This window comes from Martes martes (genome assembly GCF_963455335.1).
Source record: "Martes martes genome assembly, chromosome: 4".
Classification (NCBI taxonomy): Eukaryota; Metazoa; Chordata; class Mammalia; order Carnivora; family Mustelidae; genus Martes; species Martes martes.
Window position 1 is genome coordinate 66,471,606 of NC_137891.1, and position 26,337 is coordinate 66,497,942.

A 26,337-nucleotide genomic window follows, 5' to 3' on the forward strand; every position below is an offset into this window, starting at 1 on the left:
CAGGACCCCGCGATCATGACCTGAGCTGAAGGCAGAGGCTTTAACCCACTGAGCCACCCAGGCGCCCCTAATTCTGGCACAATATTAAGTTGGGTTTATTGCAGTGACTCCCAGAATGGAGAGAAATAACTCCCTGACTTTGATTTTCCTTCCACCAATCCATGCTTTACAGCCTTATCTTTCTGAAGGTAGACCTGATGGTGCTATTGTAACCTCCTAAAACTCAGTGAGTCCTCATTGTTCTTAGGGCATAATGTTATTTTCCCACTTCATTTCTTGCCATTCCATTTCCTTGCATTCTACACATCAACTCCTACTAAATTTCTTTTAACCCCTAGAATGAACTGTGCCCTTTGTCTTGCTTCCTGATTTTACAAATGCAGTTTACTCTCTTGGAAGTTTCCCCCTTTTCACGATCTCTGTGCCTTTCTAACTTAATCTTCAGGATTAAGTCAAAATATCAGTCCTCAGGAAGTCTTTTCAGTGTCCTGAGGGAAGGCTAACTACTTCCTCTGTGTGTTGGCACAGTGCACAGAACTTTTACTGCAGAGCTTTTACTGCAGTGTGTTACAGTTGCCTGTTTACTTGGCTGTGTGCTTATCTGTGGCTTCAGTTCAGTGAAGGCAGGAACCATGGCTTCTTTGTTCAAGGTTGTATCTCCAGCATCTAGCATTATTTTTGAGATACATCGTAAGTGACCTTGGACAAATTACTTAACCTCCTTTTGTCTTTCAATTTACCACACTGTAAGGTGGGAATAGAAAGAGTACCTATTTTGCAGGGTTGCTCTGAGCAATGTCCATATATTTAACTGAGTGGAATACTCAGAATTTGTCTGTGTTTAGGTTTGAACAAATTATGTCACATGACATTGGCTTACAAAGCCAACATAGAGACAGCAGAGCCCAATGAATACACCATGGATCCTGAAACCAGGTTGCCTAGTTCAAATGTGAGTTCTTATACTTACTAGCTACGTGACCTTGGGTAAGTTATGCCTTCAGTGCCTTCTGATTTACCCATCTATAAAATGGGAATAGCAGTTGTACCTATCTCATAGGGTTGTTGTGTCCCTGGCATGTAGTAAGGACATTATAAATATTTTAAATGAAATAAAAAATACAGAGAAAAGTGAGAATATGCAGACATTTGCCACCATGTCATTATCAGTGACAGTTGATGTGGAATGACTTCCCCTGGATTATGGCTCCTGCTCAAACACCAAAGCAGGCCATCAGAGGGTCATTTATTGGCTATCTACACCTGCCATTGAAGAGTTTCCAAGACACAAACTTCATAATGGAATGCAGCCAGTTCTCTAGGGGAGTACAATGTCTGTGAAGCGGGTGCATAAGCACTGATGACTTTCAGGTCAGGATCCACATAATTGCTACAATTTGCAGTGCCATTTAATGTAAATAAATGGCAGCAGGTGTAGGGGATAGGATAGATTTGAAGGGGCCACCACAGGTGGGCTCTCCACAGATGTGAACTTTGTGTCTGAGGTTTGACAGACTTCGGGATTATTTTTGACAGTGGGAAGAACAACTGCCCTTTGCCTAAACTCTTGTCACACTTTGTCTGAAGGCAGATGCTGACATCTTTGTGATAGCTCAGTTCATTTATCTTGGAAAGCACAAATGTCCATAATTAGCCTCCAATTATTCAACATGTGGTCTCTCTTCTGTTCACCCTCCTACTGTCTAGCTTTTGACAGTTTCTGTATGAAGTAGCTCATGCACAAGAAGGCATTAAATTAAATATGTCCCTCTTACTGTTCACTAATAGCTTTGGTGAAAGGATTTTAGGCCAGAAAACTAGAACCATTGGCCAGAACAAAGAGTTTGAACTAACCTTGTGTTAGGGGTTAAACTGTGTCCTCCCAAAAAAAGATACATTGGAGTCCTAACCCCCATTACTTTAGAATGTGATCTTTGGAGATAGGATCTTTATAAAGGTAATGAAAATAAAATGAAGTTATTAGAGTGGGCCATGATCCAATGACTGACATCTTTTAGAAAAAAAGGGGAAATTTAGACATAGAGATAGATACACATCAAGGGAATACTCCCTATATCTCATGTACGGAGATAAAGGGAGAAAACAGCTATATATAAGCTGAGTAGAGAAGCCCAGATCAGATCCTTCACTCATAGTCCTTAACAAGAACCAATCTTGTCAAAATCTGACCTTAAACCTGTAGCTTCCCAAACTGTGAGACAGTACATTTCTGTTTTGTAAGCCACCCAGGTTTTGGTACTTTGTAATGGTAGCCCTAGGAAACTAATAGTAGGTTTAAATTCTCACTTAGGTATTTACAGTTCCTGGTACCACTGTTACTTGTGTCTCCATCACTCTCCCCACCTAGGTGCCTAGGTGAAGGTAATCAATGGGTGCGAATAACAGCAGTGATATTTGGTTCCAGCCTCTATCAGTGGAATTGCTAGACTGTAGTCTCCTTGTCTTCCTCTTTGCCTCTTTGGTAGTCATTAAAGAGCTCTTGCTATAGTTCTTGGTGCTCATTTCTACTCTGACCTGTGGCCTTAGCCATTTCTATTGATCTAGCTTAGCCAGTTTTGAAGAATAAGAGGAACCTATATATCTCTGACCAGACATTTATGAAACTTGTTTCGTCGTAGAACAATTTTGTCATATAACACATGGAACATCTTTTGGGAATTACTACCCATAGTGTTTTTGATGTTCTAAGAAAAAGATCAAGGTGACTTTTCAAGGAGAAATCAGGATTAGACACTGGGGTGGGAGACAGAGTTCTTGGAATTCCCTTAGGATGGACATTTATAGTCATTAATCTAAGGCAGGTGACATCAGACTAGATAATCCTCTGTTGTGGGGGTGTCCTGTCCATTATAGGATATTTAGCAGCATTATCCTCTCCCTGTTAAATGCTAGTAGCAGCTACTTCCCACTCATAACAGTCTTAATGTGTCCCGGCATTGCCAAATGTCCCATTGGGGAGCAAAATTGCTCCTGCTTGAGAGTCAGTAATCTCAGGTTACTGAAAAAGTTCACAAATTGACACTTGTTTTCTATATTAAAAGTACCAAGATCGGGGCCCCTGGGTGGCTCAGTTGGTTAAATGTCTGCCTTTGGCTCAAGTCATGATGTCAGGGTCCTGGGATTGATCCCCGAGTTGGGCTCCCTGCTCAGCAGGGAGTCTGCTTCTCCCTCTCCCTCTGTCCCTATTCCCTGCTTATGCTCTCTCTCTTTCTTTCAAATAAATAAAAAAAATCTTTTTTAAAAAGTACCAAGATAAGTGATTGAAAAGATTGAAAAGTGTGCGTCTCTCTCTCTCGGGGAGAGATAAGGTAGAAAGGTAGGAACCTCCATGGAGTCATTTTCAAAGTGATGGGGAAAAGGGACACAAGACAAATCCAGACCCCATTTACTCTGAGACCCCTGTGAGATTACTAGTATCCTACTAACTTTCCCATTTTTGCTGCCTTTGTTATTGATTGGTATTTTTTCCTTATGGCAGGTGTCAGTAAAAATCTTATGGCAAAAAGAATCTGTGTGTTTTAGGGAAAAAAAAACAATTAAAGAAGGTGCACACATAATTAATCTAGTTGGTAGAAGACTCTTGGATGAAACCAAGCTGTGTTCTGCCTTAGATGTTTGCATAGGGTACTTATCTACCTGGAATGCATTTATCTTAGGATCTTCTCAAACATTGGTTTCAAGGAAAGAGTTTTCCTGACTCTTCTCTCTAAAGTAATGTTCTCTGAGACATAAATTTATTTTTTTAACCTCAGTGGTTCAGTTTATTCCTATCAAAGAATAAAGATTTTTTTGAATTTTATTTTGTGTGTACTTTCTTGAAAATATTTTCTTTTCTGTTGTGTGTATGGTAATTTCACCCACATTAATAAAAAAGTATCGTGAAGTCATTCATGTATAAGATAAAGAAAATCCTTTTAAACACATCTCAGGGGAAAAATATCAAGTGGGCCATTTAGTAATTTATATATTGTTAACAGACTATAATACAATTTCTGGTTTGAGTCAAACATATAAACATTTTGCCATTAGTATATTTTTCATAAATTGACAGTCAGGTATTAGATAAAAAACATTGTGTTTCTTAGAACCAGGCTCAGTGGATTGTCAAAACTATTAACTTGTCAGTTTAGTGTTTGCGTGTGTATCATTTTGTATCATTTCATAGTAGTTGCACTGGGTGTTCAGTATACAAATGTGACTTAGCACAGTTGAATGGTATCAGCATTTACCACTTTTAGTGAAGTGTCAAAATCTTACTTTCATTCAGGTCCCTTTACCTTTTCCACTTTTAAATATCATTGTGTTCAGTATCATTTTTATCATTTTTATTTTAATTACCAAGTATAATTTAGAAAACTTGTTAGAAGGGTAATCTATTCTGTTTGCCCACATTTTTGCCCTTTCTGTTGTTTCTTCTTCCTTCCTGATGCCACAAGTCTCCTTCTTTTATCATTTCCTTTCTATTGAAGAACCTGCTTTAGCCATTCCTTACCTTCCAGCAACAGGTTATTTTTTTTTTTTTAAGTTTTGTTTCATCTGCAATGTTTTTATTTCCCTTTTATTCCTGAAGGATAGTTTTGTGAGATATAAAATTCATGGTGGACAGTTTTTTTCTTTTCCAGCACTTGAAAAATGTTCTACTTCCTTCTTGCTTCCGTGGTTTTAGATGAGAAATTGGAGAGACCTGGTGTCATTTAAATTAATGTCCTCCATGGGTAATATCATTTGCTTCTGGCTGCTTTTGGTTTTCTTTGTCTTCAGTTTTCAAAAGTTTAATTATGGTGTGTCTTAGTATAGATTTCTTTGCATTTATCTTATTTAAGATTCACTCAGCTTTTTGAATCTGTAGCTTTATTTTTTTTTAATTACCAAAATTGGGAACTATTAAGCCATTATTTCTTGGAATACTCTTTTAACCACTCTCTTTTTCATCTCCAGTGATGCCAGTATTGGATCTTTCATTGTTGTCCCACAAGTTCCTGAGACTGTTTTTGTTTTGTTTTGTTTTGCTTTTTGGTTTCTTTTCTCTCTGTTGTTCATATTGGGTAATTTCTATCAAAGTATTTTCAAGTTCACTGATTCTGTCCTGTTATCTCCACTTTGCTACTGAATTCATCCAGTCAGATTTAAAATTTTTTTTTTTAAAGATTTTATTTATTTATTCGACGGAGGGAGCGATCACAAGTAGGCAGAGAGGCAGGCAGAGAGAGAGGGGGAAGTAGGTTCCCTGCTGAGCAGAGAGCCCGATATGGGGCTCGATCCCAGGACCCTGAGATCATGACCTGAGCCGAAGGCAGAGGCTTTAACCCACTGAGCCACCCAGGAGCCCCTAAAATTTTTGATTATTATATTTATTAGTTCTATAATTGCCATTTGGTTCTTTCCTATAACTTATAGTTCTTTGCTGAGATTTTATATTTTTATATGAATTTTATATATTTATACATAATTTATATAATAAAAAAGTTATATAAATATATTTTTATATTTTATATTTTTTCATTGTTTAAAGAGCATTTTTAATTGCTTGCTGTGAAGCGTATTTACAATGGCTGCTGTAAAATTCTTGTCAGATAATTCCAACATCTGATTGGTGCTGGTGTTGGTGTCAGTTGATTGTCTTTTCTCATTCAAGTTGTGATTTTCTTGTTTCTTGGTATGATGGGTTGTATTCTGGATATCTTGTTTATTACATGAGAATCTGGATCTTATTTATTATTTTTTTTGGCAGGCAGTCACCCTTTTTAGGTTTAGCATTCAAGTCCTGGGCTCCTTTTGTAGGCTGTGGTTTCACTGACAATTTCATTTTCAGAGCCTTTGTTGTACTATTTTGGTCTGCTTGGTGCCCTTGTAGTTTTAACAGGTCCCTGCTGGTGCTGCCTTAGTGGGTAGAAGGAGCTTCCCTAGCCTGCATGGATTTCTGGTAAAGATGAAGAGCCCTTCCTGGGTTGAGCACTTGTGTCAGAATCCTGCCTCCTAATGACCTAACAGCCCAGTATCCTTCAGAGAGGGCTGTCTTAGGCCCAGGGAGGAAAAAAAGTCCTGGCCACTTAATGCCAGCATAGTTCCAGATAGATGCTTCTTGCTGGTTCTATAAGCTTGCTCAACCCAGAAATTTTATATTGTAACATCCTGATTATTTCCTTCATAGCACTTGTTATCTGAAATTATATTTATTTATTATTTTGCTTTTTTCAGTGTCTGTTTCCCATACTAGAAATAGCTCTGTGAAGGCAGAGTTTTTATCTTTATTTTTTAAAAATTTTTGCTGTTTCCCAGCACCTAAACAAAATAGGTCCTCCATAGATACTTATTGAAGGAAAGAAGTCCCAAGAGATAGAGAAGATGATGACAGCTATAAGGAGGAGGGAGAGCATACTGAATTCTTTTTTTTTTTTTTAAGATTTTATTTATTTATTTGACAGAGAGAGATCACAAGTAGGCAGAGAGGCAAACAGAGAGAGAGGGGGAAGCAGGCTCCCTGCTGAGCGGAGAGCCCGGTATGGGGCTCAATCCCAGGACACTGAGATCTTGACCTGAGTCAAAGGCAGAGGCTTAACCCACTGAGCCACCCAGGCGCCTGAACATACTGAATTCTTAAAATATATTGTCTATTTGGACAACAGGGCTGAGATTTTTTACAAATTTATTTTTAATTTATTTTGTTTTTTGAGTAGGGAGTTGAATTTTTATTTTATTCGTTTGTTGGTTAGTTCAACAAATATTTATTGAGTACCTATTAGGTACCAAGCACTGTGCTGGGAATTTAAAGGTTAAGAAAAAAGGTCTGTGCCCTCCTGGGCACCATAGTCTATGTAGGAAGACAGAAACTGAAAAAGAAATGCCAATGCAATGTAGGTTATGAAGGAAAAATGCCGGTTGTGGGGCAGCAGGTCTCACTGGGCTCCTGGGGGGTAGGGAGGGGTCTCCAGCCTTTCACATCTGCATAGTTCTGCCTAAATGTTTGCCAAGAGAGTCAGTGTCTGGGCCCCGGAGCTTCCTAAACACTAGAATCCTCACCATCACTAATGCTGTTTGAACACTTTTTAGGTGCCATAGTTTTCCAAACCCTGGCTTCTTTAATCCCCACAGCAGCCCTTCATCAAGGGTTCTCTTATTGTCACTCCCCTATTTTACAAACAAGGAAACTGGGGCTCAGACTGAAGGTCCCCTAACTGGTAAGAAGTAGAGCCAGGTGACTGCCTCCAGGGCCCATGTTCTCAAACCCCACTGCCTCCCCAGGGAGGAGAGGCCGTCTCCACCTCTCCTCAGCCTTGTGCACTTAACTCAGCTAAACCCCTGCCTCCCTAGTGCACTGGTTGCCTGAGTTGCCTTTCTGTAGCTTCATGTGTACAGAGACAGTGACATGAACAGGTTCTCCTGACCCAGGATGGTTTTGGTGGACCACAAAATGCTGTTCATAGTCAATGCTAGGATCAAGGAGGATCCTCTTCTTTGGGAACTGAGCCCTGGCTAATGGTCCATATGGATTGCATGATGTTCTTTATCCCACCAGTGTCCATGGGCATAAAGTTAGTAATGGATATTCCCAACCTAATGGGCTGCTCGTTTCACTGACCGCTGCTCTCTTCCTTCCTCAGGTTCTCAGGTTCATCAAGGAGACAAATGTTCCGAAAGAGGGATTTCTTGATACAGAAATTAAGAGGGCAAACTCAGGAGCCAGACAGCTTGGGCTCTAATCCTTTCTTTGCCACTTACTGGTGATATGACCTTCTTTGGCCACGTGACTACATAGTTCATCTGTAGGTGAGTATGTGTGGTTCTGTGGCATAGGTGGTAAGTGAAAGGGCCATTTTAACACTAATTTTAAAAAATACCTTTGGCAAAAAAAAAAAGTACCTTTGGCTGTTGTTTATTGAGCACGTACCATATGCCATTTATAGTACTTTATATCAGTGCCTCATTGATATATGACTTATATATGATTGATATATAAGTCATATATGATATATGATTGATGTATGATATATGACTCTGCATAGTCATCCTGGGCAGGTATGGCACATTGCATTTTTCAAAGATAACTACCCAATATTTTCCATCCCACATGCTGTTCTTGAAATGTGGTATTAATGCTCTTCCCATAGAATGATGAGGTTTATATTTCTTCTCCTTGAAATCGGGTGGACCTTTGTGACTGCCTTGACCAGTAGAGTACAACAGAAGTGATACTGGGTGGCATCCAAAACTAGATAAAAAAAATGCCATGTACTTAAAAAAAGGCCATGAATTTACTTTGCTCTCTTGGGCCACTCATTCTTGAAACCTGGCCACTTCATTGTGAGGAAGCCCAAGTCACATGCCAAAGCAATGTGCAGGGTATTCCAGCTGACAGCCCATATTACATCCCATGAAAATGCCAGCATTAATTGCCAGATCTGTGAGTGACAATGCATTCAAGGTGATTCTAGCCAAGCCACAGTCTGACTGGAATTGCATAAACTCTGAATAAAACTCTCTAGCTGAGGAAACTGAGGCTCTGAGAAAGGAAGAAGACATGGGCATGTGGCCAGTAAGTGACAGAGCTGGAATAAGAACCCAGGATCCTTAAAGTCTTGACTGGAGAAATGAAATGAGGGGATGATTTCTGTATAGACACAGACTTCATCTATTGGCCCAGAGGGATCCAGCTGGGACCCCAACCTCAGGGGCTATTGACTATTTTATTTCTGTACTTTTATTGAGTTCCTCTTCTAAGCTAGATACCACTTGTGAATGGTATGACTTGTGAATTCAAAGTGAATGAACTGTTGCTTTTGTCCCCAAGGGGCCTATGATCTAGGTGAGGAGATAGACTGTTGATCTCTGTACTCCTGTGTATTCTTAAACACTGGCAAAGACGGAGAAGTTGCTATATAAGACACTGAAAAGATTTCCTGGCCTAAGGCAGTCTGTTCTACCTCCTCAACTTCGAATACATCCAAAGATATCAAAGTGGAATAGGAGTAACTGATTATTTCTGTAGTTAAGCAAGGGTTCCTCTTGCATGACTTGTCTGAAAAGGAGTTCTAAAGACTTTAAGGCTTTCTATTTGAGTGGAAGAAATAGTGACTCGTATAATCAGTATCCATCAGAAGAAGAAGGTGGGTGGATTCCTTCCTCTCTGCTGTATTTTCACAAATATTTGTTGGGTAGCAATATGTTCCAGGCTAGAGATACAGAAATAAGACAAGATCCTTGCTCAGAGTCTAGCATGGAGAGAGAGGTGAAAAGTGTTATAAGATAGTAAGATGGTCACTCCAGTGGAGTTAGGGATAGGTGCTGGGGAATGACAGGGAGAAGCTCCTCCATCTGTAGTGGAGTCAGGAAAGGCTTTCCAGGGAAGCTAGACTTTGAGCTGGCCATGAAGAAGGACAACTTTCCAGATGCCCAGCAAGGAAGAGGGCAGCCTCCTAGAGTTTGGAGGAGGGAGGAACCTGTGTAAATAGTTGAGGAGCCATGGTATGTTTGAAGACCTATAAGAAATTTAGTATGTTGGTTTAAAAAGGGGGTGGGTGCAGGGAGGGCCAACAGGTGGAAAAATAAGTGGAAAGTGAAGTCTGGTACCAGAATGTGAAGGGTTTGCTGTGCTGGTACAGGTGTTTGCCTTTTATGGTTTGGTGTGTAGTTTCTAGCTGCAGTTAGAATTATCTGGGAGCCTTTTAAAAAAGACCAATGCCTGGTCTTATTCAGTAGGTAGGGTGAGGCTTAAATATCAATATTATTTTCAAACTTTTTATTGGAATAAATTATACATGTGTGTCTCCACTGTGCTGTTCTTCTTCCCCCCACTGATATATAGCTCTTTTCTTTTGTGCATTATGCTCCTAAATGTCTTTATTTTTGACCCTGTTTCCCTAACTCTTGATTGGCTATCATGACTCAGATTTAGTATTACCTACTTCAGGAAGCCTTACCTGATCTTTCCTGGCTGAGTTATGAATCCTTTTCTGTAGTTCCATAGTACCTTGTATATAACTTTCAGTGAGATTGATTTCCAGTTGACTTGGTTTGGTCTCGGACATCATACCATGACTGAGTTATTATATCCAGACTGAATCCAATGGGGTAGGCAAAATCAAGTGCTAATATCAGAAGGGTAGTGGGTACTGGGCATCAAAAAATTTTTTTTTCAATACTATATAAACCTGTGTTGTTCCTGAAAATATTTAAAGTGGTTGTCTCTCTACTGGACTAAGAGTTCCCTAAGGACAAGTACCATATGCTATTGATCTTTGAATACTTAGCTCTGAGTCAGGTTTCTGGCTCAATAAATGTTGAATGAATGGTTCCTGCTCTCAGATTTAAAAATATAGTTTATTCTGAAGTCTGCTCTGAATACCAATTATCCTTTCTAAAGTGTTTCCACTTTATTCTGTCAAGCCCCCAGGACTTGAAGGTTGGGGGCAAAATTTGCACAATGGCTTTTGAATTTATCATCAACTGGAAAACATCTTTGAGAATTTTATTAGCTCCTTTCCATTTGGCCTCCTGAGAAACGTGAGAGTCAATGATAGGAGAGAGGAAGGCAGACCGAGCAGCTGGCATCCCAACCCACTAATTCCATGGACAAGTGCCCTCTGTCGCTGCTAGAATTCAGTTTGATGATAAGGCGGAAAGTAGAGGTTCCTAGACTCAGGTTGAGGGGTGCCCAACCTACATTAAATTGATTGGGTGGACAAGCACTGTAGAGGTAGAAAATGTTGCTTTACTTCTGCCTTTTTCTGCTGAACATTCTCTAAGGATCTCTTTTAATTTACATTTAAAAATTGGAGGGAGAAAAGCTGATAGGCAGGGACGTTTACATTTAATTGCTAATTTGTAAGTAATTTTCCCAAGTGCTACTTCATTTCAAAGTTGTCATTTAGTGGTTATCACAGCGTTTCTCTGGAAAAAGGAATGTGTTTTGTTGAACTCACTACTCCTTCAGGGGCAGACTTGGATTTAGTTTTATGAACGGTAATGATTTTTTCATAAGGTGAACTTCGCTTCCACACAGGGTAGTATGATTCATAAAATCAAGTTCTCAATGCTTTCATTATCCTTCCCAGGAATAAACCCTATTTCCTACAGCTATAATTCCCATTGTAAACCAGCTAGTCCTTGTGCATAATACTGTGCATTGATTGTTATCTTGTATAGCCGCATTGAATGTCACAACATTCTTTAGGCTGAGAGATGAAAGAGAAAAAGGAAGAGGAGGAGCAGGAGAGAATAGATGGCAGAGTAGCACCTGAGTATCCCTCTGCTGAATCTCCCTCTGCTTGGAAAAGAGAATGTTTCCAACACCCGGGTATGGCGAAGAAGATGGAACAGATGATTGAACTTGTTTTTACTGAACTCCCCATTTCCATAGACGTTTGCTCTGAGTGATCAAAGAAGTCTTTCCAGTGTTGAAGAATGAAGGGTATACCTCAGACCTGCTCAGATTGGATTGCTGGACTACTTATTTAACCCAGTAGAAATTATGAGTGCTGTATTCAGTACTTCGTGTACTTCAATACATGAAGAATGTATTCATTCTTCATGCACCCTCTTGCCCCCATGGGCACCTTTATTTTCCCTGGGGTGGAGGGCAGGTGACCAAGAATCCTGCTTACCTACATTTCTCCCATCTGAGACCTCACAGCTGGCTTACAGGAAAGAGTCCAAATTCTTTGGCGTGGGATACAAATAGGCAGCATAATAAAAGGATATTTTGGGAATAATAATTTGGCAGCAGAAACCAAAGACAGGGAGTAAATTAGCAGTCAATTAGAACAGTTTGGCAGGATTTGGGCCTCAACCAGGAAGACGTTGTGCCAGAGCTATTATTTATTATTTAGAGAGAATTTGGCCAAAGAATTACATACACTGAGAGCCTATTAGGAACCAGGCCCTGTGCTAAGTGCTTTACATAAATTATCTCATTTATGACAAAAGTAATTCCCTCTCTAATAGCACCCATACTTTTTTGCTGTGGCACTTTTTACAACTGAAAACTATGAATTTATTTGTGTGGTTAGTTGTTTTAGTGTCAGGCTCCACCCACTAAGTTTCCATCTACGTGCCTGTCGCATAGCAGATGCTTGAAAAGTTTACTGAATGAATAAATGACTGTGTCTTGGTTACCACTCTTATGCAACCTAGATTCATGAAAAGAAACTTCATGGAATTCTAGGGAAACTGCATAAGGAGTATGCAGAAAGGGGCTAAGCCAGGCAGCTCTGGGAACTGCAGCAACCACCAGAGAACTTGTCTATTACGATGACAGCTCCTAATGCTTCCCCGCTAGAGCTTTGCATTGAAATTCTTGAGATTCTGACTTGCCTGACTTAGCTCAATTTTCCACTCATGATCCAGTCAGCTATGACCAAGGTGAAATAACATAGTAGGTACATGTCTGCAGGCTTCTTCTGGTGTGTGTATGTGTGTGTGTGTGTAGGCAGTTCTCAGAGGAAGAGGTTATTGGGGGCCCTGAGGGTAACTTAAATGGTGTTTACTATAATGTAGGACTGGAAGGACGACTATGACAACAATGTATAGAGGTGTTTTGAAAAGATATGCATTATAGCACTGTATCTGGATTCCAGGTTCCAGTCCTAGACTCAGTATTTCCTATGTGGTCCTGGGCAAATTACTTAATCTGTCAGTCCTTCTTTGTCCTTACTTGCAAAGTGAGAATCATGATAGTTTTAGCCACTTAGACTTACGGTTTTAGAAGAGATAATGCATGTAAAACATTTAACAGTGCCTGGCATTGTTGGCATTCAGTAGATGTTAGCTAGCATCATTCTTTCAATGGAAGATGGAAGTTCCATCTAGAATATCTTTATTCCTCTTGGTGAAATCAAGACTCTTCTAGATGAGTTAATTCCTGGGAGAGAGTAGGGCTTAAAGTGATGAAGACTTTCAAATTTGGAGAAAGATGATTTTAACAAACCCAAATGTTCATAAGATCATCTGATCTTCAATTTTAACAGTTTATTAAAACACCAAAGTAGAATTTAACACCAGTATCCTCCACACAGGCCCTTAAAAAATCAGTTTTTCCTTACTTGCTAGTTGTACTGGCAGTGGAGGACAAAGATTGCAATTCAGAAACATTAGCTCTTCACCCAGGACCCATAGGGCTGTGCTAATAAGGAAGTGATGAGTTGCCCATTTGGCTGTTCAAGGCTCCAGACCTAATTGCCTACTAATGCTTTAAGTAAAAGGTGAAAATCATGTCATCTGTAGCTGTTGTGGCAAGCAAACAGGTAATTGAATATGTTTATGGCTCTATTTGAATTAAAGATTACTGATTTTATTTCTTCACATTTAGCAACATATTATAACCTGACACACATATTACAAATGTTAACCGACACTTCTCAAAGCCTAATGAGTTCTTTTGTGAAACTTCATGAGGGCCAGTGAGGAACAGTTTGGAGAAAAGCTATTTGGAAACTATGAGATGATTGTACTCTCAAATGTGTGATTTTCTTCCAGTTTAATCATGTCCCCCTTTTGGTTCCCTAACGTCTGTGTTCTTGGTTTACAGGCTGAGGGATTTACTGATAACAACCTTCATTTTAGGTCAATTTAAGTAAGGGAGATTATAATTATAATAATTCCCTTGGGATTCTTATTGCCTTTTGATTTTATTATTTTCTTTGGTTGTCAGGTCATTTATCACTTAAATGCAGATGAATTGTAGGTTGAGCAAGAATTAAGGTGAAGGGTTCTCCTTTAAAAACATTTCCCTCTATGGAGAATGGGCTAGGTGGGTGATGGGGATTAAAGATGGCACTTGTGAGGAGCACTGGGTGTTGTATGTAAGTGACAAATCACTGAATTCTACTCCAGAAACCAATATTGCACTGTATGTTCAACTAACTAAATTTAAATTTAAAAAAAAAAAATTCACTCTCGGTTTCAGAGAACCTTAGCACTGGAAAACAATTTAGAGATGGCTGGCCCATACCTATGTATAATAAAGAGAAAACCAGAGGCCTGAGAAGTTACATGATTAATCAAGGTCACTCATCTGTATAGGACAAGTGTTGGACTCTGGATTAACAGATGAAAAGTTCTCTCCACTGAATATCATGATCAAAAGAGAAGTTATACATCCTATAGAAAAATTGGTTATCGTGAAGATTATTTTGTGGGCTTTGATGTTGTTGTTCAGACAGTTTGACTTTTTGTTGTTTGTTTTCCAAGGTGCTTAGCGCTCTCACTAGTACACTTCTACATAGAAGGTTCTAGGTACTTCTGACAGATACAATTTCACACACTAACTTTTGTGGCTCAGATATAGCTTTGGCTAACTGAATGGTTCTCATATGCTAGTTTAAACCAAAAGACTCAGGATTAGTTTTTGGTTACTTTCATTTAATGGATACATATAAATACACTATTTATTCATTGCATGTTTTGCTTATTTAATTACAAGATAAGGCCCTCCAACTCATATATAATATTAAGAAAAAGCAAGTTGATGTATGCTCTTATTAAGGTGATAATCTTTTAAACGTTGGAAAAAGCTAAAAAGCCTCTTTGTAAGTAGGTCTTCCTTGCCTTCCTTTCCCATTTCATATAAGAATTTTACTTGTGGAGCATTCTGATCCTTTAAAAAATTTTTTTTAATTTTTCTGTATAGCAAAGTATACTATATACACAGAAAAGTGTATGCAGAGTGATGTAGGAAATGTTGGGGTTCAGAGCTGACAGCCAATAAAGAATTCTTCAGACATCTTCAGTGCAAAAAAAAGTGGTTTTATTAAAGCTGGGACCAGAACCCATGGGCAGAAAGAGCTGCACTGGGATTATGAGGAGTGGCCAGTCACATACTTTCAAGTTGAGAAGGGGTTAGGGATAGTGTAAGTTCCTAAGGAATTTTGGAAGCAAGGTTTATAGGACCTTGAGGGGTCTAGTTATTGTTAGGAAAAGGTCATTTATTACTGTCTGATAAAACCCTAGTCATGAGACCCTTCAGATGTATATCAGTGTTCCCTATGCTTGGGGGATGATTGCCAACATATATCTTGGGGGGGTAGAGATAAAGTTTTTAAAGGAATTTTTATTTAAAGTATAAATAAATGTATATTTTATATTTATATTCTATATATATCATATATTAATATATAACATATATTAATATTATATATTTATATTTTATACATAATTATATTTTATATAATTATATATTTATATTTTATAATTGTACATTATTTATATACATATAAATAAATTTTAAAGTAGACTTGTAGGATCCTGGGGGGTTTGGGCTAAGATTGCCTTTTGCCCTTAACAAAGTATTAACATTGAGGCAGCCAAGTTCCTAGAGGAATGCCACTCTGCCTGTTTCAAGGACTTGTCAATGGGCTGTAAGCAGTAAGGAAATTTAATTTTTTCTTTTGCCTTTGTTTTCCATATCACAAATCTATGTACATATTTTAACCATCTGTTATAATAATTTTTTGGCTTTTCCTTGTAATATTACTATCTGTTTGTATTCTTCAACAAAAAATGAAGTGTTAGAAACTTTATGTTTTATAAAATGGGATCATACAGTGAGTATTCTTTCATTCAAAACTACGTTATGGATGTCATCTTTCATTCTACACTTAGTGAAATTCTTTCACATTGTTGCATGTAATTGTAGTTTAAAAATGGTTGTTGCTCTGTATGTGGCTAATTGAATTTAAATAAAAATTTTTTAAAATGCTTGTTGCTATATAGTATTGCAATTATGTAACTCTTCTACTATAATATATTTACCCATTCTACTGAGGGCAGGTATTTAGGTTGCTTACAATTTGGGGCTATTATGAGTGATGTATTACAAATGAACCTGTATATACCTTCTGCTGAACATGTGCAAGACTTTCTATAGGGTTTATACTTAGGAGGGAATTACTGGATTACAGTGCATGCTCATCATTGAATTGAATTATAATAATGACCATAAATGCTCTCTTCCTCATTATTTGCAGGTTCTGTACTTATGATTTCTCCTACTTGATAGAACTTATTTGTAACAAAATCAGTCCTCATGCTGCTTTCGTGGTCAAATACAGACAGGTGCAGAGTAGCAAAATATTTGACTTGCCAACGTGCACATTCCCAGCTGAGGTTGAATCAGGTGGCACTCTGCCTTCTTTTTTCAGCTCACTATAGACAAGTGTCCTTTACATGTCTGTTGCTGCCAAGTTTTTAATGTTCTTGTGGTTTTTGTTGATGTCGCTCTTTAAAATGGACCCCAAGTGTAGTGCTGAAGTGCTGCCTAGTGTTCCTAAGCACAAGAAAGCTATAAGCCCTATGGAGAATATATGTATTTTAGATGTTTCCTTTAGGCTTAAGTTATAGTGCTATTAGCCATGGATTCAATGTTAATGAATCAACAACACATATTAAATAAGGTGTCTTGAACAGAAACACACATAAAACAAGTTTATGTATTGACTGGTTGACAAAAATATTGTGATTAGAGACTTGCAGGAAACTAACCCTTTTTCTCCCAGGGGCAGAAAAAGTATTTGCTAATTCAGTGTTTGTGGCAACTTTATAGAACATAACTACTCCCGATAATGAGAATCAACTATAGGTAGCTGGGTGTATTTATATTTCTACCAGTAATGCATGAGAGTTCCCAGTGAGCCACATTCTTGAAAACATTGATTATCAGATTTTAAAAAATGTTGCCCATCTGGTATATGTGCAGTAATATTCCATATATCTGTTTTGTGATAATTTTCCCCAATCTGTGACTTGCCTATTCATTCTTATTAATTATGTGTGTGATACTCTTTATTTTCCTTCTCCTTCTTCAGAAAATAGAGGGTATAGAAATCAGAGGCTATGTATGATATACTTCCTACAGGTTTCTGTACTCCTTCAAAGTAAAGTTTCTTTCTCACAAGTCACAAATTCACTTTATAGACAGTAAATTCAGATTATAAGAGTGATACTCATCTGTAGCCTCAGAGGGTTTTTTTGTTTGTTTTTAATATGAGCTAGTCAGATACCATTTTTGGTCTCTTCTCCCTCCATGGGTTTGATCTCTTTATTTATAGATGATGTTTCAAAACTGTCAGTAGCACCTGTGCCTTCAGTTATTTCTGTGACCAGTCAACCGGGTAGTAATTAAAATCCTGCTGTGTACCGTGTGCTAGATTTCATGGGGGCAGGCAGAGATGTACAGGATATGGATTCTGCCCACTGCAATCTTACAGCACACTTTGGGCAGACAGGACCTAGATGTCTGCAACATACCATAGAATATCAAAGTGCATAGTATGGACACTTAGAGGAGAATTTAGATTTAAAATTTGTCAACATGATATACAATAAGTGCACAATAAGTTAAAAAGGGAGATTCTCATTCCTTGTTTGGAGATTGCATTATCCTTCCCCCCCCATCCCCTCAGCTTTTATTTGGAAGTATGTATTTATGTATTTATTTGCTCTCTTGCTTACTTTTTTTCTGTCTGCCTATATATGTTTCCTGAGCTGGTCAGGTTTACTATGAGGAGAATACCTTATAAACAAACAGTTACACATTGTAGGATAAGTGGTACATGAAAGGGGTGCTCTGGGGCACTTGGGTGGCTCAGTGGGTTAAAGCCTCTGCCTTAAGCTCAGGTCATGATCCCGGGGTCCTGGGATTGAGCCCCACATCGGGCTCTTTGCTCTGCAGGGGGCCTGCTTTCTTCTTTCTTCCTGCCTCTCTGCCTATTTGTGATCTCTGTCTGTCAAATAAATAAATAAAATCTTAAAAAAAAAAAAAAAAGAAAGGGGTGCTTTGTGTGCTATTGGAACACAGGAGAGCTGGTGGCCTGGCCTCAGAGTTCAGAAAGAACTTCCTAGAAGAGCTAACATTTGCCTTGTGTGAGGAAACCTCAAGGATACATTTATAGCAGTGGGTAGATGGATCAAAAGGAGTGCTATTTAACATTTTGTTATGTATAACTAAATTGCTACATTTTGTTTTGAAGAATGAGTGGGAGTTTATCTGGCAGAGAAAGGTACAAGAAGGATGCTATTTTAGGCACAGGAACAGCAGGAACAAAGACATGGCATGTACAAATGATTGTGTAGTTTGGTGGGATGCATGGTGGGGAATGGCCAGGCACAGGACTGCAAGAGAATTTAGGGCTAAGTTAAGAATTAGGTGGGCTAAAAGGAGCAGGGGTAGCTCTCTCAGTGGAAGGAATCCACATCAAACTTTAAAATGTAAATAGGATGTAAGGTAAAGATGAATAGGGACATGAATTCATTTCTGTGGATTGAACCTTTCCTCCCTATTTCCCTCCCCACCTTCCTTATTTCCTGCATGCCTGCCTTGCTTCTTACCATTTATTCAGTACCTGTTCCATACTAGTCACTGTTCTAGACATTGAAGAAAACAAGGCAAAGTTCGGCTCTCATGGAGCTTGCATTTTAGTGGTGGAGATACACAATGAACAAGTGAAAGAAGGAGAGGAAGGAAGGAAATCCAGATGATGCAAGGAGGGAAATGGTTAAGCAAAGGGAGAGTGACTGGTGCGAGGGAGGTGGTCCAGACGGCCTGGAGGGCAGATAGATGCCTCACTCACCTCCTGCCACAACCCTGCTCTGCCCCAATTGGTTGCAGTCTCACAGATCACCTAGCATGTGATTTCTGTCCTCTCTGAACTCACCTTCTGATTTTGTGATGTCCATCTCTTGCTGCTTTCTACTCCCATTTGTCATCTTTCCTGTTCCTTGTAAACTCCTTGAGGACAGGCTGAGCTTTTCCATGTTCAGATGCCACACCAGAGCACAATGCCCTGAAGCTCAGAACCCTTATTTTAAAAAGAAATGGCCATTGTTGAAAAACTTAACATATTACATTTTTATTTTTTTCTCTTCTCTTGATTTTCAGGTCATTTGCCTGAAGTATGATCACTGCTCCTGAGGCATCCTTTTGCTCCTGCTGTGTAGTGCCTGCCCTCATCCTCAATCTTTGTGTTGACAGCCACATTGTTCCACTCTCCATAAGATGAAGAACCTCTTGGATTGTGCTCCTCACCTCATAATGAGAATTACCAGCAGGCCTGGATGGATTCCTAAGCAATGTAAGCCTGCTCTCCTGCAAATGTCTTTAATAATAAATGATGAGAAAGGCAGAAGGTGCAATATATTCATTTCTTTATTATGGAATGTCCCTGTAGGTTTTTAGTGCCTAAATTTAAACTAAAAAAGAAAGCTATAATTTTGGGGCCTTTGTTTGCATATCATGAAACAATTTCAGTTTGGAGTGCAATGCTGACTCTTTGGGGATTAGAGGGATTTCCAGAGTTTATGAAGGCACCTTGTTTTTTTGTTTAATTGGAGAGTTTTAATAAGGATGGTGTTAGATTATTTGTGATGTTTGTTTAAGCAGAAAGTGGATTATGATTAGAAATATGGGTTGGGGTGCTTGAGTGGCTCAGTTGTTAAATGTCTGCCTTCAGCTCAGGTCATGATCCTGGGGTCCTGGGATTGAGCCCCGCATCGGGCTCCCTCCTTCTCCCTCTCCCACTCCCCCTGCTTGTGTTCCCTCTCTGGCTGTGTCTCTTTGTCAAATCAATCAATCCATCAATCAATCTTTAAAAAAAAAAGAAAAGAAAAGGAATATGGGTCAGATCTACCCTGAAAACCTTCAGAAAGTTACAACTTCAGGCCTTTGGAGGAGAAGTTATTTTTTTCCAGCATGGCAGTAAAGACTCAGTAGTAGCAGCTTTTAGGAATGTGGGGTGTTAGAATTGGAAAAACCCTTCGTGATCCAGCCTCTTCATCCTGTAGAAGTGAAACTGAGATCCAGAGCCATAAAAGGGCCTACCGAGGATCACTCATTCCAGGCAGCAATTGAGGCAGCTCACAACTTCAGTCTTTTGACTTGTTCGTGTTTCCTTCCATTATTGATACGTGGTAAGTGAAAGAGCTTGATGGTCTGTAAGATGTTTGACATATGTGAACTGCTATCATCCCATCATTTCAACGTGCTGCCTCTCACCCTGATTTGACCTCCGTGGGCCAGAGTTTACTTGTGTATAAAATAGGTGGCTGCAGTTGATATCCAAATTCTCTTCTATTCCTAAAATTTCATTTTTTCATGGCTCTTTTTTAAGAAAATAGAGACAGTGGTTGGAAGAACCTTGGAATTCACTAAGAACCCTTAGACTTTTTCCTCCTTTGACTCTCCTTCAGTCTCATCTCTTGCTACTTCATGCCTTTCTTATTCCCTGACCTACCAGCTGAACTACAATACAGGATCTCAAAGATCCCAGCTTCTCCCATTGTCTTAGACCATATGCACCTGATGTGCCCTCCGCCATCTCTGTTCTGCCAAATCCTGTTTGTTCTTTAAGGCTTGGTTTGAGCATCATCTTCTCAGGAAGTCTTTCCTGATATCTCTTAGAAGCTTCCCTAGCACACAGTACTTCCTGCTATCACATTGTTTCTCATACCGTATAATAATTGTCTACTTAGATCTCTCACTCTTTCCAGCCTGTGAACTCCTTAGCTCTGAATACCAGTGCCTGCACTGTGCCTGGAACATAGGAGGGGCTTAATACTTGTTTGTTTTTAATGATATGTAGATAGATTGCTGATTGGTTTTCTCCAGGAGTTGACCAGCAGTTCCATACTGATGACCATGTCTTGTTTTTCAGCAGACTTCAACTTCTGGCCATTGGATGGTGAGCACTGCCAATTTGTGTCTTGAATGGAATAACGAGGGTATTAAGATGCATTTTCTATGAGCCACCTCTGAACATCACCCCTGTGATATCCTTTGGTGCCACTTTACTGATGGAAAAAGCTCGAGGTGAATGACTTTTGAACCTTCATCATTGAGGATAACGTGAAACTAGTCACTTGCCATCTGGCTACACCTGAGCATGCCAAACCACGTTTCATGGAAGGAGTTCCAGAAAGATATGTTGCAGACCCCAAAAAGGAATGACTCCTTGTGAGTTTACAAGATCTAGTGTACATTAGCAGCCTTTTTAGAGTTCTGGGGAGATAGGTGTAAGGCTTCCTTTGCAGCTGGAGGATGAGAAGAGGTTAGTCATTGTCCAAATTCTCAGAGGTTTCTCCCTCGGAGTTTGCTGAGTTACTTCTAATGTGTGTTAACTCAGGCAGCTGCTGCTAATTGCTGCTGATTACTGGTAAGTTGCTGTCAATAGCAAGTGACTGTCCTAGCATCAGTAAAGACATATCTTAAGATAGCAGGACTAGGGAATAGAGTAGTATAAATAGCATTGAGGTGCCAGAAGACCAGGGAGCTAGCAGCCCAACAGACCAGAAGGAAAAGCCCAAGGCCACTAAGGTTATGGAAATGGCTCAATTCTGGCAGGAACTGGGATTCTGTTGTGTTAATTTTCATGCTAAACAATGAATGGAAGTTGGCCACTAAGCTTGAGGAAAGTTGCTTCTCAGCACCTCAGTGTGTCCAAATTCTGGAGGAATCTAGAGTAAAAAAGAGAAATAATACCAGGTGGAAATGAGGAAATTCAGGATTTTGATAACCTGATCAAAATTAATGGAGGGTAAGCGTATAACATGAAACATATAAATAATCCCAGACTGATTGAGATTACTGAGTAATTGTTGGCCTTCTCCTCCTCTCTCCAGCCTAGTTGTGAGGGAAGCTTTTCCCCTTCATCTCTGCTTTTCCCTCTTTCCTGGGCTGGACTGGGAATGTGGACATGGGCAGTCCTTTTTATTATTCATTCACTGCCTGCACTATGGTAAGCTTTAGGGATATAACATGAAATTAGATGGAGTTTAAAGTATTTTAGTCCTTCCTGCTTTTTCTTTATTCTTCTGAAAGTTTAATCCAGCTATTGACCCTGCTTGGATGTTATTTCCTTTTCTTTGGTTGGGGTGGGAAGGGGTGTGTGTGTGTGTGTGTGTGTGTGTGTATATGTGTGTGTGTTCCTGAGATAGGTAGGAGACCAGAGTTCTCTCCTGGTAACTTGGGAGAGAATGACAGACATTAAGGGGAGGAAGCCTTGGCTCAGGAGTCTTTGGGTTGAAGGGCACCTCTGAGGCCTGGTTGGACTGGTTACTCTTGGTCTGAGTGAAGTCACCTCAGATACACATATTTCATCAGTGGTTGCATCAGTTGGGGTTCTAGCAGAAAGTTCATGGCACCCTGAAATGGTCAATTTGAGAGAGTTTAATAAAGACTTTTTTCAGAGACATGGGCAGAGCAAGGAATGTGGTTGCACCCGGAGAGTGGCGAGTGCCATCTGATTAAAATCTGGCAATTCTGTGAAGCTGCCAGTTGGAGAGAACAAAACAGCTGAGGATTCAAGCATCTGACCATTCTGGTGCATCATTCTCTTCTCATTGGAACATCTACAGGTATTATTATTATTATTATTATTATTTTTTTTTAAAGATTTTGTTTATTTATTTGACAGATGGAGATCACAGAGAGGCAGGCAGAGAGAGAGGAGGAGGCAGGCTCCCCACTGAGCAGAGAGCCCGATGCGGGGCTCGATCCCAGGACCCTGGGATCATGACCTGAGCCGAAAGCAGAGGCTTTAACCCACTGAGCCACCCAGGCACCCCATCTACAGGTATTATTAAACCCATTTACAGTTGAAGCATGTTAAAGAGTTTGCCCAATATTGCACCTCCAGTATGTGGGAAAACAGATTTGAACCCAGATCTATTAGAGTCTAAATGCCATGTCCTTTCTGATTGTAGCTGTTACATTTTTCATTCAAGGTAGGAGGACATAGGGGGAGGAGTGTCCCTTTTGTTATGAAAGCAAAACCTCTTGTAGACATCCCCAGCAGACTTCCAGTTATTTCTCACTTGTCACAATTGTGTAATATGAGCCCACTGCACGGTCTCCTTATGTGCCTGTCTCCCATCCCTCCAGCTGCAGAGAAGGCTGGAAAAGGAAGTGCTTGGCTTTTTTATACTCTGTAGTGGAAATTGACAAGAGAGTAGTAGAATGATTCTTCAGTCAACCAGATAGTGGCTGACTTCTTTTTTCCTACAGTTTTTATGGCACATTCTTTCTTTAGATAACTTTATACATTCTATCTGGTTTTGGTCATTTAATGCAAGACTCTTCACTTTCTGGGTGTTTAAGGTAATAACATATTTCTAATCTACTTTGTATTGATTTTTCAGCTTAGCTCTGAACACACTTTTATTTTTCCTGTCTCTGGGTTTATGAGAGTTGCTTCACAGGATATCTTGTGGGTGCTAACAATAATGCCTATGGTATCAGGATTAGAGATCAAGAGTGGGAAGCCATGAACAAACTTTCTTGTACATAACAGCTATTGGGCAAAGGATAACTATTATCATTCTTCATCATTTCTACCTTCAGATGGGACTTGGATGATTGAGAATAATCTTGGAGAGAAATGGCAGATGGTGTTGACAAATGGGGTTTGGATGTGTGAATCCTCATAGAAGACACCAGGAATATGCATTCTTGGCCAAGTGTGGAGAATGGATGGAGGGGAAGAATGCATTTGTTCACAAGCTGGCTAGCAGATATAGAGTACTTTAAACTGAATAGAGCAGGAGAAGGAGAAAAAAATCACAGTCAGATAATACAGGCAAATCAGTTGTACAGAGAATAGGGAGTGTGAGTTAAAAGGAGGGTAAAATGATTGGAAATGGTGTAATTCATGTGAGAGTTGATTGAGGAGTGAACTGAAGATTGTAATACTCTCTGCATTGTCCTCTCATTGGACTGATCTCATTGTGTTACAGTCCTGTCACATTTACATTTACTTTGCCTTGTCAAATAATCTGAGATAAGACAAGCACCACTGTAATTTTCCAAAGGGAACAGGGGTAGATTCCAGACCTGGAGATGACGTTAAGTCTAGATGAGAGCTTAGATGAAAAAGAGATGTTTTGGGGACACCACTATGAAGGGTTCTATGGAAAATTTTATTATAAAATTATCACTTATATAGCAAATACTATGTGCTGGGCACTGTTCTGAGTGCTTAGATTATTTCATTTAATCTACACAATAGCCATATATAGTAGATACCATTATAATTCCAATTTTAGAGTTGAGGAAACTGAAGGATGGGGAGAATAAGTGACTTGACTGGAGCCATATAGCTCATAGTGGTTAAAACTAGCTAGTCAGCTCTGGAAGGCAGGCAAGATTTCCCATATCAATGTAGGTAAGTAATGATGACTTAAATGAATTTCTTTCTCTGATAGCGTTACTAGTCTGGCAGTTAGGGACAATGTGGTTTTAATGTGCACTTGCTTTTGAAATATTTAGTTCTATTGTAGAAGGTGAATAAATTTGTAAAAAAATAAGTGAAACATTTAAGATATGTTATATATAAACAGACAGTAAGTAGAACATGCGTGGGTCCAACATAGGTGGGAAGGAATAAAAAGATAAAAATATCTCTAATATTCATGAGGTCCTGGGTACTAAATATTCATTATACACTAAATATATATGGGATCTATGAAATGCTAAGTATAAAAAAGGCACGAAGTATTCAGGTTACTAAATGAACACATGATATTCATAAGGCCCTAATTCATAATAGCCATTCTGGCCCCATGTGTCCTCTGCCCAAGAAATACAAATAAACCCAGGGCTCTTAATCTTAGCTAACTGGTGAGTTATAGCTATGGGCAGAGGTACTTGTCCCTACATCTTTCCAACAAAGTTTATGTGTGGGCCCATCCATGGGCCCCCTTGCTCAAATCTCAATTCACTTTGCTATATATATCACTGGAGTAACTCAAGAGTAAAGATTTTATGTAGCAATTTTTTTGTCTTGTACACATATATTTGGGACTGTCCTCAGTCCCATGGGTAACAGTATATATAACCTTGTCTTATCCTGACAAGTATTTCCTAAGGAACATTTTGACTAATGTAGAACCTGGTGTCACAGAAGAGCTGTCTGTTATGTTGTCTCCAATGACGTATGTCAGTCTTCCTCCTTAATTAGGAACAGGACGTATGTATGATTTATATCCTCAAGCTATGCCTCTCTAACAGGTGAAGTCTCAGTTATTAGTACTTTACATATCCTTTATAAAGCCTAAAGTACAACGGAATGTGATTGGCAATATGGCAGACACACCAGGTTCTGGTAAAATTCCTTATTATCCTATAGCTTCTTTATTTATGAAACAAATGTGCCAATACATGGCATATGGAAAGATCTAGGATAGTAGAATTTTAAAATTACTATGTTCAATTAGCCAACATATAGTACATCATTAGTTTTTGATGTAGTGTTCAGCGATTCATTAGTTGCATATAACACCCAGTGCTCATCACAACACATGTCCTCCTTAATACCCATCACTCTCTTACCCATTCCCCCAATCCGCCTCCCTTCTGTAACCCTTAGTTTATTTCCCAGGGTCTATAGTCTCTCCTGGTTCATCTCCCTCTCTGATTTCCCCCCCTTCAATTTTCCCTCCCTTCCCCTATGGTCCTCTGCTCTATTCCTTATGTTCCACATATGAGTGAAACCATATGATAATTGTCTTTCTCTGCTTGACTTACTTCACTTGGCATAATCCCCTCCAGTTCCATCCATGTTGATGCAAATGGTAGGTATTCATCCTTTCTGATGACTGAGCAATATTCCATTGTATATATGAACCACATCTTCTTTATAGGATAGTAGAATTTTAAAGCTTCAGTGATCTGTGTTCATATTTGGGGCCAATGTCTTTGTGCTTTGAAGGATATTTTCAAATATGTTGGGGATGATTTTATTGCTAAAAAGAACATGACTAAGTAGAAAAGATTCTAGAAACATTTCAAGAGAATGGAAACTTGGTCATGTAAAAAAATACAACATTTTTTTTCTAATTATAAAATGAATATACATTTATGGTAGACAATTTTAGAACAAAAATGTGTAAAACAGAAAATAATATACTCAATATCCAGAGTTGAAATAAATGTGCCAATACATTTATTTCACTCCAGTCTTCTTTTCAACCTATCTCAAGTAAACATATGTATGCATATGTTTATAAAATTGGGATCAAAGTCATCATTATACCAAAATATAGATTTATATCTCTGTTTTTTAAAAAAAATTAACATTGTATAAAGAATTTTCCCCTATGCCACTATATATTCTTTGGAAATAAATATTTTAAAATTTGTTTATTCCTTTCTTGGACATCCTGGCTTGTTTTTAGGATACTAAAAGTATAGTCAAATATTGCTATTACTTTAATAGGCAAAATTGTGAAATCCCTACATACAGAAGAAGCAATATGGGAAATCTGAAATCAGATATTAAGACATAAACAGTTCATGTAAAAGCAGTGTTAACATTAACATTGCCTGCTTCCAGTGGT